The following is a 14,434-nucleotide window of genomic DNA, read 5'->3' as shown; positions in this document are numbered from 1 at the left end:
AGTGCAGTTAAGGAATCAAGTCTTTTTAATTCTTTTTAAAAAGAAAGGTTAGTTCTTGAACTAATACTCTCAGATGTGGATAGCGGTGGCTAAGTTAAATCAGCATTGCAGGAGGGAGTTTAAAGCTGTATCAGCATATTTTAAGCTGAACACAGGGTAAGCATGTGTCCGGGGTAAAAATATATCCATAAAAATAGCCTGACAATGTGCTTAAAAACAAAGTATTATATAAATAGGCAGCAAATGAAGATCTAGTCCTTAATAATTTTAAAGTCTCTTTCTGCCACCCAATCAAATAGCTTACACGGTCTAATAGCCAAAAAGCAAAACAAAACAAAACAAAAAAACAACGATGCAATGTGCATGGTAAAGAGAAAGCTCTTTGCTCGTCTGAACAGGAAGTGATCTGATAAAAAATCCACCGTGCAGCCTATTGTACCTGGCACAGTTTTAATTTCAGGGGGACAGTGCTGTGGTTGTAGTTCTGTTAACTGGATGTTGACTGAATACATATACCTTCAAACTGATGAGCAGCTGCTACTTTAATGGAATCAGGTCCATGAGTACACCTCTTGTGCGCGAACCTGTTGGACAACCTTGCTTAGGACGGCAGCGCCAGCGAGCACAGTAATATCTTTACTGTTCAGGAGAGAGTCACAGGGACTGGAAGACAGGACTTTTTCTTTCTTGACGACATTTAATTAGAATAAATTTAAGATGAGCTCAGTTGTCACTGTTGATGATTTTGTTTTTGTATTGTCTTCAGTTCGCAGTCTCTAGCGTCCTGAGGTCTGGCCGCGTAGGAATTCCACGGTAGATCCAGGTCACCCTGCGGGCGCCACGCCTTCCCTTTCCTCTCACTGTCTCTTCCCTTCTCCTCAAGGGGTCCTGGTTGCCCAGCCTGCTGCTGGCAGGGGTCGGTGGCCAGTAGCTAGGAGTCGCCTCTTCTTTCCTTTTCCTGGCCTACTCTCCCTAGAAGTGCTAATTAGGAATCAAACAGCCACAGGAGCTGGCAGTTGAAGAAGAAAAGGGAGTAACAATGCTTCAGTGCTCTCTAACTTGGCCTTGAACAATGGGAAATTAGCTGTTCAGGAGTAAAATAAACACAGAAGCCAACCGGGCGGCTGGTGGCCTACACCTGCCGCCCTATGATTTCTCTCTGCCTTCTTAGGGGGGACAGGGACCCAGGGCAGCTCCACACCCCCAGGTCTGCCCACACCCTGGGGCCCCTGTGGTTCCCCGCCTACTTTGCCTAAATTAGAGGCGGTAAAGGAGAGTGCAAGCCGATTCCTTTGAGGTTGTGAGGACAGAGGCTTGTTAGGACAATATGGAGGTTGGTGTGTGTTTTTGAAACTCTCCTTTCCAAGGCTGCTTTTTCCAGGAGCTTAAGGACAAGCTTTGGGTTTTCAGTATCCCACACCCCTTGCTTTTTCTCTTTGTTACGAATATCTAGACAGGGATTCCTGAATGCCTCTGTTGGAGAATCCCGTAGGGACTGAGTAGGTAAACCCTGGATTCGTGAAAACCAGAAATTGATCTAACATTTTTATCCCCAACATATCAGCAGTGCGTAGGCCTCCGGTTTTCCTAACCGTCATTTTAGATACTCTCAACTCCTTTCCTCTGAGAAGCAGAGCGTGGCTGCTACTTGTCGGGCTCTCTCTGGTTCGAAAGGAACTGTGTGTTTACGCAGAAAGGGTGTTAACGCTGGATGCTGGCCCCGGGTGGGAGGCTGAGGCCGTCAGATTGGCTTCCGCTCACCATGGTTACAGATTTGGGCTGTATCTTGGCCTTCGTATGTGCACTGATAGTCTGGTGAACACCGTCCTCGAGGTTTGCGACCTCATGCTCCCTGATGCTTCCTCATCTGGCTCCATCCCATCATCGCCAGGCTGCTGTTGAAACTTGAAATGCTCGTACTGTTCAAAACTCTCCTGGGACATATCAGATTTTGGTGGGCCGGAGGGTGGAATGCCTTCTAAGTGACAAAGAGACTGAAAGCCGAAGGAAATTTGTGCAGTGATGAATGTGCCGCAGTTAATCACCGCAGAGGTATCCTTTCCCCAAATGTGTAGAAGTCTCAGGAGCCGGGGGTGGGAAGAGTCTCTGAGCCCGGACCTTCACGGCATCGAAAATAACTAAAGGGTGTTTGTATTCAGGCAGGGTTTGGCCAACCGCTCCGCCTCCTTATTTGAAAAGACAGAAGTTTGGGGTTTTGTTGTTTTGCTTTGGCTTTCGTTCCCCCCCTCCCCCCCGCCAGCACATAGTTTCTGGGATGCTAAGGATTTTTCCTGCACCTGACCCAGTGACTCCCTTTTAAGTACCCAGGACATGCGATCTATTTGGAGACAGTCCGGTTGCTATTTTTGAAGTCTGGGCGCCTCAGGAGTCAGGATGCATGCTAAATAAGTTGCTCCAGAGATGGAGTGAGTTCTCTGAGGGACCTGGGAAGGGGGCTGGGGGAGGCAGAGGCAAAGAAACTTCCCCTGAAGCCTAGCTGCTCCAGACCTGCTGAAGGCAAGTTCCTTTAACCCTGCAAGCCACCCTGTGTCCAATCTGGCAGGCTCTACAGACCAGTATCTATTATTATGTAAATGGACCGAATAAGAGATTTTGGCAAAGGGTAACCCTTTGTCTGCCAAAAGGTAGGCTCTTGCTTGTGAGTCCAGAATTTTCACAGTAAACAGTGGGTGACCTATAAGCCGGCCAGTCACCTTGCACATTGCCTTATTAGGCAGGCCAGCAGGCCAAGAAGGCTGGTGCCTGGGGACAGGCCGGCAGAGCTGGTGGCAGTGGGCTTTTGTCCCGCAAGGAGCCAGAGAGCCCAAACCCTGGAGACGTGGCCTAGTACTGCTCAATTAATTCTAGTGCAGTGTGATGACAGGAATATGCACTGCCCTTGGCAGACACACTTATGGTGTGGATGGAAAACAGGAAGTGGCTTCCCGAAGGTCAGAGCAGTATGTCACCTTTTCCTAGGGCTTTCCTTACTCTGTGGCTTGTGCTGTGTTAGGACTTACTGAATGGAGCATGGACTGTATCAGGCAATATTGAATGGTTTCCTGTTGACCCAAGATGTTTTGGAGACTCTTAGCATCTTGATCATGTTTTCTAGTAAAGTCTTGCTAGTGGTGAGGTCATGTGTGTGGTAGGAAGGAAACATCACCAGGCAGCAAGGTGCTACAGCGGAAAAGAACAGAGTCCTAGGAGCCAGGGGACCCAGGCTCCAAGGCTGTCACAAATGGGCTAAGTGACCTTGGACAAGTCACTTCCATTGTGCTCTGTAAAGTATAGGGTTAGACTGGATGAGCTCCAAAACGACTTCTCCATTTTAAATTCCTCTTCTGAAATGACATTCATCACGTCATCTGCCTTATCGTTCTCTTCAATAATAAAGTTTACTCGGTGTTGGGGGTTAATGGCCACAGCTTAGCATCTCAGGGAAATAGCTTTATGATTGAACGCTTTAGACTCGATCCATCTTTTCTCTTTGGTGTTTTTTCCAAAACAGATGCAGTGGCTAGAAACTAGGGAGGCCGCACTTTTCTCTACCCAAAATTTTTGTACAGACTTCTTAAGTTCCTGAAATTAGCGGTCATGGCTGAAGAACCAAAGCTGCCTGTGGGACAGAGGAGCACACGGAGGAGGAGCCTGAATTAATTATGTGGCAAGTGACCACAAACAGGAGCCTCAAGTTCATGTCTCTTTGTCTAAGTGATTTCTTTTTCATTTCTGAACCTGATGCAGGCTCTGGACAGCCTCCCAGGACGGAAGGGACAATGGCAGCTTGTCCTAACTGCCCCATCACCACGAGTTTCTCTCCCTACAGAAATCTCGTAGTTGCAAAGCTGGCCAGCTCGTTATGGGAAGCGACAGCTCCCAGGGCTGGGGTTAGCATAGGCAAATGGGAGTGGAGTGGGAGAGGACACCTGCTGGGGTCTGTTTTGACCTTGTTGTCTCCTTTTGATTGACTCCTGTCTGCTTCTTGTCTCTTAGGGAAAGGGTAAATTCATTATGTCCATCCTGTTAAAGAAATCCCCCTCCCCCCCCGTTTTAAATATCTGTTTCTATCTCTGTTGACCTCTTAGCTGACTGGCTCTCCAAGACGTGGGCTATGGCTTTGAATTACTTGTACTTAACTCAAACCTTTGATCTGTACAAAAAGGGATTCATTAGTTTGGTGCTGAGCTCCCCTAGGACTTTAGAAGACCCCTGAAACTCCATGCAAAGCATGTTTCGGGGTCAGGGGGGTACATTACTGCACCTCAAATTGAAAAGAGAAAAAGATTAATCGTGTGTAGGACAAGAAGGAGCAGGGAAGTCCCTGGAGTGGGTACATTTTCTTTATGTACCACAAAGATGTCAGGGGAAGAAAGAGGCTTCTTGTTAGAACATAAACTTTGAGTCCCTGAATGAGAAGCCACAAAGTCCACAAGTCCAAAGTTGTTATAAATTACAACACTGTTGCTTGAATGTTTTATATCTAGTTATCTTGAATGAGGAAGTTAGGATTGGAGCCGGTGGGCAGTTGGGTTTTCCAATGTGATCTTAAGGTGTATGTATATAACTTTAATCACAAAGCAAGGATTTGATTTTAAGGAATAGTTATTGTCCTGGGAGAGAGAAACGTGTTGCCTTTTTAAGGGGAAGAATTATTGACTCACCTGAATCATACTGTTTTAATCAGTTGTTTGATTATTCCTTAATTACATCAATAAGCGTTTAGCTACAATGGAGCATTAATAAATAGTTCACTCCCAAGTCAGCATGAATGTAAAAAAGCGTGTAATTCACATTGACCAGGACAGTACAGTTTACCTACTTATTTCCATGTCGTCACAGTTAAAATACTTCATCTCGGCAGGTGTTTTGAAGAGGAGAGGGGGAAGGAGGTACGCGGGTTCTCTGTTCTAGGAAGTGAGGTAATCCCGCCATGTTTGTCTCAATTCTGCCATGCACGTGGCTGTTCTGGAGCCAGAGGGAACGGTCTCTCATTATACCCAGAAAGAATCTATCGTCCCGGGAAGACAAATATACGTACTTGATAGGAACAACGGAAGAAGTAGGGAAACTTCAAAAGGGGCGGCGAGAACAAGGTGGAAGAAGACCCTGGCAACTCTATACAAAAATCAGCCCTTCACGTGTTAGGTGATCCTTCATCACGACCGTGAACTCATGGGGGGCAGGCGCTTCGTTCAACATCCCGAGCGCCTTGGCACCTGACCTCTGGTAGTTGCTCAGTGAAGCCTGTCGGGAAAGAAGGGACGGCTTCTGGAAGTGGAGTGGGAATACACGGCAGGAGATGGGAGAGGGCTGAGGCGAGAAGGGGGTAGGGGTGAAATCTTTAACGTTGGTCTTTTGCATATCGGGTGCAAGTAGGTGATGGGGCATCTAACTGGAAATACTACACAGAAAACCCGAAATATCAGCCTTCAGTTTACATCTTACTGTCAGCACTGAATCCCCCCTGTAACTTACATCCTGAGCAGTCACTCTGTTTCGGTGGCTTCGATCGTCTGTGACATGCTGGCCAGCCTGTCATGTCTGGTAACAGAGATGACACGGTGGCAGAGTTGCCAGCCATGGGCCAGGTTGTGACCCGGGGAGGGGTCACAGTAACGAATGTATGAAAAAGGAGGTGGCCTTTAGAAGATTTTTTATTTTACCGTCTGCTGTCCTGGGTATGGTAAGAGGCATGCAAGCCTCGTAGAAGAAGTGAGTGGGCCAGGACGTCTGTGCTTCTGGAAACTATTTTCTTTCTTAAAGACCGTGCCGCATGATGTCCAGGCCTGAAGAGAACCTGGAATTTCTTTTCTACTGGGACTTCAGTGACAGCTTTTCTGTTTCTTCATAGTAGATGAGTCTCCTTGTTGTGGGAGGTTCCTTCCTTCCCACCTGCCTTTCCACCTCTGTGTATCCTGGCCTGTCACATTCCTTCTGAATGTGGCCCCCATCTCAGCCCCACACCTCCTTTGCCTTTATTTTTTTATTGTTTATTTTTAAAAAATGTTTTATTTGAGAGAAGGAGAGAGAGAGTGCAAGCGGGGAAGGGGCAGAGAGAGAGAGGGAGACAGAGGATCTGAAGCTCCCCTTGCCCCTGCGCTGCTGATGGGAGCAAGCCCGATGCGGGGCTTGAACTCACGAACTGTGAGATCATGACTTAGAGCTGAAGTTGGACGCTCAGCTGACTGAGCCACCCAGGCGCCTCTTACACCTCCTGTAATAAAGCACTATTCTCAGGGCACCTGGGTGGCTTAGTCGATTAAGCATCTGACTTCAGCTCAGATTATGATCTCACAGTTCGTGGGTTCGAGCCCCATGTTGGGCTCTGCACGGACGGCTCAGAGCCTGGAGCCTGCTTCGGATTCTGTGTCTCCCTCTCTGTCTGCCCCTCCCTTGCTCATGCGCTCCCTCTCTCTCAAAAATACACGAAAATTTAAAAAATAAAGCACTGTTCTCACCCCATGTGTCATGCATACATCACCCCTTCCTGCTGGCACATCCGCTTGTCTCCTCCATTCCCAATTAGTCTCACCAGTCACCCTCTCCAGGAAGCCTTCCTTCCTCAGACTCCTCCAGTGATCCCATTTTCTTGCTTCTTCCTGGACGTAATATCATGAATGGCTTGTACTAGTGGTTTCCGACCTCTGGGGCATATGTGGGGTAGGGGGACCTTCATTTTTAACAGGTACCTCATCTGACCCTGAGGGGCACCAAACTTTGATATCATTTGCCTTATATCAGATGTTAAACTTACTCGTGAGTGTAACTATATCTTTAGTCATTTCAACAAGCAAAGAGAATATACCTTCAACTTCTGTGTCGTAACCTTCCTGTGCCACTCAGTCTTTGAGCACAGGATCTGCTTTGCGGTGGTCATTGCCTGTGGAGAAAGCTATCGTGACCAGGTCTGATCTCAGCCACATCCCTCCACTTCCCCATCGTTCAGCAAACGCTGACTCTAGGCAAGCTAAGTAAGGTCCTGGGTACCAGTTAAAGTACATTTGTAGGACACTGGACATGCTGGGGATGACAGGTTGCTGGATTTTTCTTGGGTTTTCATACTAATTAGTTTTGTGAGGTTGCTGGGGTTTTTTATTTTTATTTTTTAATGTTTATGTTTGAGAGAGAGTGTGAGCGGGGGAAGGGCAGAGAGGGAGAGCGAGATATGGAATCTGAAGCAGGCTCCAGGCTCTGGGCTGTCAGCACAGAGCCCACTGTGGGGCTCCAACCCACAAACTCAGATCATGACCTGAGCCGAAGTCGGGGCTCGAACCCACGAACCCAGATCGTGACCTAAGCCGAAGTCGGACGCTTACTCAACGGAGCCACCCAGGTGCCCCTGCTGTTGTTTTTATGAAGATGCCCTTCTGAGGACGAGGAAGCCCCCAAATTATTTTATTCAAAGCTCTTGCCTTCAGATCACTCAATTGTAGCCGTAGAACGGCTCTAATCTATCAGGTATCAACAGTAATATTACACATTTACTTGTCTGCCATCTGGATTTTTAGACTCATAAAAAGCTCTCATATCTGATGATTCAGTATTTCCTTACTTTCTGTTCATGTTAAAACCATCAAACAGCGAGTATTGAATGACTAGAGTTGGCAGAAGCCTGCTCCGAGCTCCCTGGATAACTGTCACCATGCCAGCCCCCTTCCCCTCTGCTGGGGCTCAGCCCTCAGCGAGCGAGGTGGGGCCTGGGCCCCCGCAGCTGTCAAGAAACAGTGTTCTGCACCTCATGTTCTAGGATACAGTTTCAGATTTTACACTAAATACCTAAATGTATGCTTATTTGCCAGATCATTGTTGAAGGGCCCTTTGTGTATTGGTGCTTTGAGGAGGTCAAAATGTCCTTGGCGTCTCCCTGACCTGGAAGGGAGTAGTGGGCCACGTGCAAGGGGCCTCGCGAGGGCAGTGCCCTGGATGCCCAGCGCATACCTCTAACCCGTGTCGCTTTGTGCTTAACTTTTAGTGTTCTGTCCCCATTCCCCCTGCACGCCAGCTCCTGGTAACCACCGTACTGCTTTCTGCTGCTGCGAATTTGACTACTCTGCATACCTCGTGGGTGGGAAATCATACGATATTTGTCCTTTGTGTCTGGCTTAGTCATTGAATATAATGTCTTCACGGTCCATCCATATCGTAGCACATGTCAGAATGTCATTCCTTAAGGCTGAGTCATATCCCATTGTACGTATATTCCGGTTGTACATTTCCAACATGGAACCTGACCTTCCCCCACCCCCCCACCCCCCCACCTTGCTCTGAGAAACAGTTGACCATTCTCTCTTCCCGTAAGCTACCTGGGTTATTTTCCCCAAGAATTACTAGCTACAGATTCAAAATCGGCCAGAAGTTAAAATGATTAAGGATCATTTTCACTTCAAAGGTTAACATTCCTCTTTTGGACATTTAAAGCCACGAATAAGTCCTTACGGGTTCGCAGTAAGCCTTTTCTTTAAAAACGAGTTCTGGAATATAGCAAGACTGACGTGGTCCTTTCAACACATCTGACACAGAAATCTCTGTGCGTTGTAATATTTCTTACCGTTGAAAGTAATTTTGCCTTTTCATGTCTGCATACTCGGCCTGTTTAAAATTACTTTATGCAGTCGTATAACACAAAATTTTATTTGAGACTTAGCCTAAATATTCCCTCTAACCAAAATTCGGAAAGCATTTTGCAGTGCGCACAGGAGGAGACTTTCACTAAAATGAGGAATCTGGAATGTATGAATAAACGAGTATGTGATAAAAGGGAAATGAAAAGGACTTAAATGGGCTTCCCACTGGTGGGATTACCTCATGTCAGCCAATTCTGCCCCAGATTAAGAGTCTGCACACATAAATAAAATCCCCACAGAAAATGTGAATACCATTTACAGCTGCTGCTAGCACACAAAATACTGCTTTACTAGGCTATAAAAATACATCCTTCACTTTGGAATTTTAGTCCAGCCATCGCCTTTCGTAGCTTAGAGTAGATTTCATTAAAGTCGTTCTGCCACACTTCTTAAAGTTTTAGAAATGTATCAGTAACTCACAACGGCATGTGGTCAGGTATTGTCCATTTAAAAGTCAGTTCATTTTCCTGCGGCCTGTGAGTTCTTCAGTTGCTTTCAAGGAGCACAATGAGGAAGCATAAGGTGACATCATACAGGCCTCAGATGGACCGTCACAGACGCTCACGTCTCTTTTCAATATGGAGATCCACGTGCGGATTAAATAACGCGCGCCAGTTTTCCGAGCGCATCCCCATACGGTTGACCCTTGAAGAACACGGGCTTAAACTGTGCAGACCAAATTCTGTGTGGATTTTTTCCCCCAATAAATACAGCCCAGTACCATACATGTATTTTCCTTCTGATTTTCTTCATAACGTTTTCTTTTCTCTAGCTTACTTTATTGTAAGAATACAGGATATAACAGGCGTGCCTGGGTGGCTCAGTTGTTAAGCATTGGACTTTTGGTTTCGGCTCAGGTCATGATCTCACGGTTTGGGAGTTTGAGCTCCACGCCCAGCTCTGCACTGACAGCATGGAGTCTGCTAGGGATTCTTTCTCTCCCTCTCTCCCTTCCCTCTCCTACTCCTGTACTCTCTCTCTCTTTCTCTCTCTCTAAATAAACGTGAAAAAATTAAAAATAATACAGTATATAACATACAACATACAAAATATGTGTTAATCGACTGTGTATGTTATTGGTAAGGCTCTTGGTCAGCAGAGGGCTAACTTTCAGTTCAGTTTGGGGGGAGTCAAAAGTTCTTTTTTTAAAATTTTTATTTTTGAAAGAGAGAGAGAGAAGGGGAGGGGCAGAGAGAGAGGGAGACACAGAATCCCAAGCAAGATCCAGGCTCCGAGCTGTCAGCACAGAGCCTGACACGGGGCTCGAACTCACAGACCGTGAGATCATGACCTGAGCCCAAGTCGGATGCTTAACTGCTTAACCGACTGAGCCACTTCGGTGCCCCGGGAGTCAAAAGTTCTCCTCAGATGTTCGATTGTGTAGGGGGTCAGTGCCCCAAGCCCTACCTGTTCGCGGGTCGACGGTACATTCTCTCACGTAATCATGACCTCCCCTTCGTATTCTCTTTGATTTCATTTTGACCAGGAAATGGTTGTTTTGCCTTCAGAGCTACATTTCAAGAGTCTGGAGCGCACGGTGTCTCCGTTTTCTCGTGCTGATGGGGATAGTAACAGTATCTCCCTGCAGGCTTTGAGAGCGCTGAGTGAGTTTAATGCCGCAGAGCGCTTAGCATCGTGCCCACCCTGGCGTGCCAGGTCAGTAGGGGTCCCAAGTCTTAGGCTATTCTGTATATCATCCCAGTAGGTCTGGCAGGAAATGGGTAGTTGCCAGTGGAGGTGTCGGGCTGTTTTCCCGTTCATTGGCTTTGTTCCCATTTTGTCCTCCATGATGATGACCCCTGAAGGACAGCTTCGCTCAACGTTGCAGGGGTGCATGAATGTGTCAGCCAGACAACAGACAGGGGGACTGGTTCCTCATAAAGCCTCCATGTAATCCTGAGCCACAGCTGTGAATTGGGCAGCACGTTCCCTGAGGGTTTAATACCCTGATCCTTTGTCATCTAATGCCTTATCTTTTGACCTCGGCCATTTAGGAGGTGACCCTTCTTACCTGGACTCCCGCTGACATTGGCCACAGTTAGACTACAGAAATCAGCTCCCATTCTACAGAAATCAGTTTTTCCCATTCCATCGTATCTCTGACAAATCTTTGACATTTTCTTCCCGTTTCTTCCTGCATGCAAATGTTTACGTTCTATATCCTTGCTTCACATTGTAGGAAAGACAAGAAGACATTAGTAGAAGTCTCATGGTAAGGAAGGAGTGATAACCATTCCCCTATATGCCCCCTAGAAAGGAAAGAGAGTTGCTGAGAATGGACCAGAATCTTAAGAATGAGGGAGGACAGAAGTGATCTCGTTGCTTGTCTGCTTGCCTGCCCGCTTCATTCCCTCGTTCACCCAGTATTTATAGTTTGTTGTTCCGAGCCAGGCCCTGTGCTAGGAACATATCTCAGGTGTTGCCCCTCAAGTCGATAATCCTTTAGAAGACAAGGCTCTTAAGCAGAAAAAGGGTAATTGGCAATAGAGAAATACTGAGAGAGATGACAGTCGTTGAAGGGGCTTAGCAGGTGAATTCAGTGCTGGTTGGCAGAGAAAGTTGGTCTCGGCACTTCCATGTGATTATGGTCCATGTGGGGTTGAGTGTGAGAAACATGGGGTTGCATGTTATCAAGGGCTTTGGCGAGTCTCTGGCCAACTCCTCTATAGCCAAGAAATGCATATGTTCAGGGGAAAAGGGCAGATTGATATTGTGCCATGAGCCCACAGACACAATTCCATTCATGATTTTCTCCTGGGTGTTTAGGCCAAATCTCAGCCTTGAGATTTCAAAAGGGCCTGTTACTTTCATCTTTATTCGTCATTAATTGTTTGGGTGACTGTAGAAGTAATTCATGTTTATTGTGTATCTATTGGACGATAGAGGAGGAAAAACTTGAGCAGTTATGTCTGAGTAGCGAGTTAATTAATGTTTTGGAGTATTTACTGTCTTTCCAATGAAGTGGAGCGTGTACCTCTAATACATCGTGAAAATGTTTCCAAATTACCAGCTGCGTTTCAAACCTGGTTTTCTTGGGTAATTTACTTACTCACTGTTTCTGTATGTTGTGGGCTGGTTCCAGTTTTATGCGTTTATAAACAAACTGTGGTAAACATAGTTGAACTCGTTCAAAGTAATCTCCTTTAGTAACACCCTTATCCTGTCCATCTCCAATAAGGTGGGAACTTTGGGAAGGGAAGGAAGAATCATAGAGTAATACATTGCTTGCTTTTTTCCATAATACCCCGGCGCCACCAGCCACACTGACTTATATATTTGCCCGAAGGTCTCAGATATGCCCTGTTTAGTCGTGTCTGGGGTCAGTGCTGGATTTGAGGGACATCTGTAGAACCAAAACTAGACCAAGGAATCATACGAAATTTGTAAGAAGCAACCATAAACTGGCTTGACTCCTCCCCCAGGGGTCAGACTGGCCCCTTTACCAATAAAATCAAGATAGAGAGAGGGCTGGGAAACCCTACGACAACAATTCGGGACATGTTTACCGCAATGGCCCCTGTTATTTTGTATCCAGGCCTATCAGGAATGTGGGAGTTGTCCAGGGGAGAGGGAGTGAATGTGGATTTCTAGTCTGGCACTGTCACACCATAAGCCATGTGACCTTGAGAGAGTAGTCAAACATTTTGCAAAATGAAGATTTGTGATCAGGAAGGCCCCTTCACCTCCAGTTTTCCCAGAGTCCAAGGCTTTGGATTTACCAAGGCCTGATTCACTTGACCGAGTGATTTCGCTTTGGGATGTCAGCATCTCAGTGGCCCATTCATAGATCCTTTCTTGGTCATCCACGACTCACGGATCATGACATGGTATGCCCATGACCATGACAGTGACCTCCCTCCTGCCCTCCCATTTCACACATTTATGCCCCTTCCACTGAAGCATTTTCTTTCATCCCCATCTAGAAGAAATTTAAGCATTTCCTGTGTTTCTTTTTAATTTCAAGATTAAAACTTCAAAAACGTCCAAGAAAATCCTTCCTTTAAACATTACTTCTGAGTATTGAAGGCAGTGTTGCTTCTTAAATGAAAAAGATCAGTTTTTCTGAGTGGACACAGCGGCAGAAAATCTTGTGCATCTTGTGAGTCTCCTTTCTTTGTGCTGAGCTGGTGGTTAAGTGCTGTTGTTGGAAAGGGAAGACAGCACCATCTCTGTTTTAAATCAAGACGTCTTCCCCCTGAAATTTAAGAAAATCACAACCACAACTTATCGTTTTCTCTGCAGAGAAGTAAAACAGCTACCCTATGGAATGATGTGGGGAGATGTTTGTCTATCTTGTAGCTCTTCTGTGTGAATGAGCCAGCCAAAAATAATAACATTAGTGTTAGTGGTTATTATTTCTAATTAGTGGAGAGTAAATAAAAAAAAAAAACAACTGTGTGCTTTTTGCTGATGTAAAAATGTAGATTTCTTCAGTCTTTTTGGTCTCATGAGGATGAGATAATTAAATAGGAAATTAAATTGCATATTCATAATTTCATAAAGAATTCTCTGCTTTTTCTTTTCAACAATGAAGGCATATATAAATCTGTTTATTTTTTTCCATAAGTGATGGGTGAGGCATGTATTTCCGGTAAGATTCCGTTACCAACGTAAAGAGAACATCCAAATCCTTTTTATTGTCAATTGGAATTTCATTTTAAAAATTTAAACTAGAGTTATTCCTTAGTAATAATTCAAAAGAAACATTTAGATACAGTTAAGGTAGTTCTAATTGAGTATTTTCTAACAAGAGTAGTTTTCAGGAATATAAACGGTCATGAGCAGGTGATACTGTATCTTATAAGCTAAGTTCTTTATAAAGATTATTTGTAAAACATAAATATTATTTCATCTTATCTAATTATTCACTTCCAGAATCAGTTGGCTTGCCCAATTTCCTCCCTTCCCCTACCCCTTCCCACACTTCTGTTTTCCTATTTTTTTTTTCCCAGTTAGCCATGACCTCCACAGCTACGTATGTTGTTCCTTGCCGGGTTTTTTCAGCTGCCCTGTTTGCCATATTTCTCCCCAGCTTTATAGGAGATGTAGTAACCAGAAGCATAGAGAGAATGCCATATGCCACCACCGACCCACGGAGTCACGACTGCCAGGGTACCTTCTGTTGACGTACCTCGATTAATTTGGCGTATAATTCTTCCTTTTCAAGTTAGGTTTGTCTGTGGTTTAGAGATCAGGTTAAGTCAATCTGATTTGAAATCAGGATATAAAATCAATGAAAATCATTTTAGAGTGTGAGCTCTAGCCTTTAGGAAAGATTATCCCATCATTTCATACGGTCATTCAGCACACATTCTCTGGGGGCCTGCTCTGCACCAGGTATAGCGTTTAGTACTAAGTATACAAAGATGGACATACTCAGGGTCCCTGCCTCCCACTGGGTGTGGGGGACAAATCATGGTCTTCGGCCCACCTTCCCAAGATTCTGTGGCTCCATCCCTAACCAAGTACCCATGAGCAAGTTACTTCTCTGGCCCTCTGCTTCCTCGTCTTGTAAATGACGTCGCTTTCGTAGGTTCTCTTTAACGCTCCTTTTAGTTGTAAAATTGTCAGTCTCTAATTAGTACTGCGTGGCTCACCATCTACATGTTGCAAAAATAAACCGGGGACTTCAGGGTTTCTGGTCCTGCATATAAGAAGTTTGGAAGTCCCTCCTTTCTCCCAACAGCAAGAAAGAAGCCGAACAGGCTGAAAAATCAGCAACTCTTCTTGGATCCGTAAGAGAGGGGAGGACCCAGGGCAAGCCACTGCTCCTAGGGTTGGAGACATGGATGGACAGGCCAGTACAG

Source organism: Puma concolor, chromosome B4, assembly GCF_028749965.1.
Source record: "Puma concolor isolate L17-30 chromosome B4, mPumCon1.1.hap2, whole genome shotgun sequence".
NCBI classification, from domain to species: domain Eukaryota; kingdom Metazoa; phylum Chordata; class Mammalia; order Carnivora; family Felidae; genus Puma; species Puma concolor.
The sequence above is the reverse complement of the archived record's forward strand: the minus strand, read 5'-3'. Positions refer to the sequence as shown.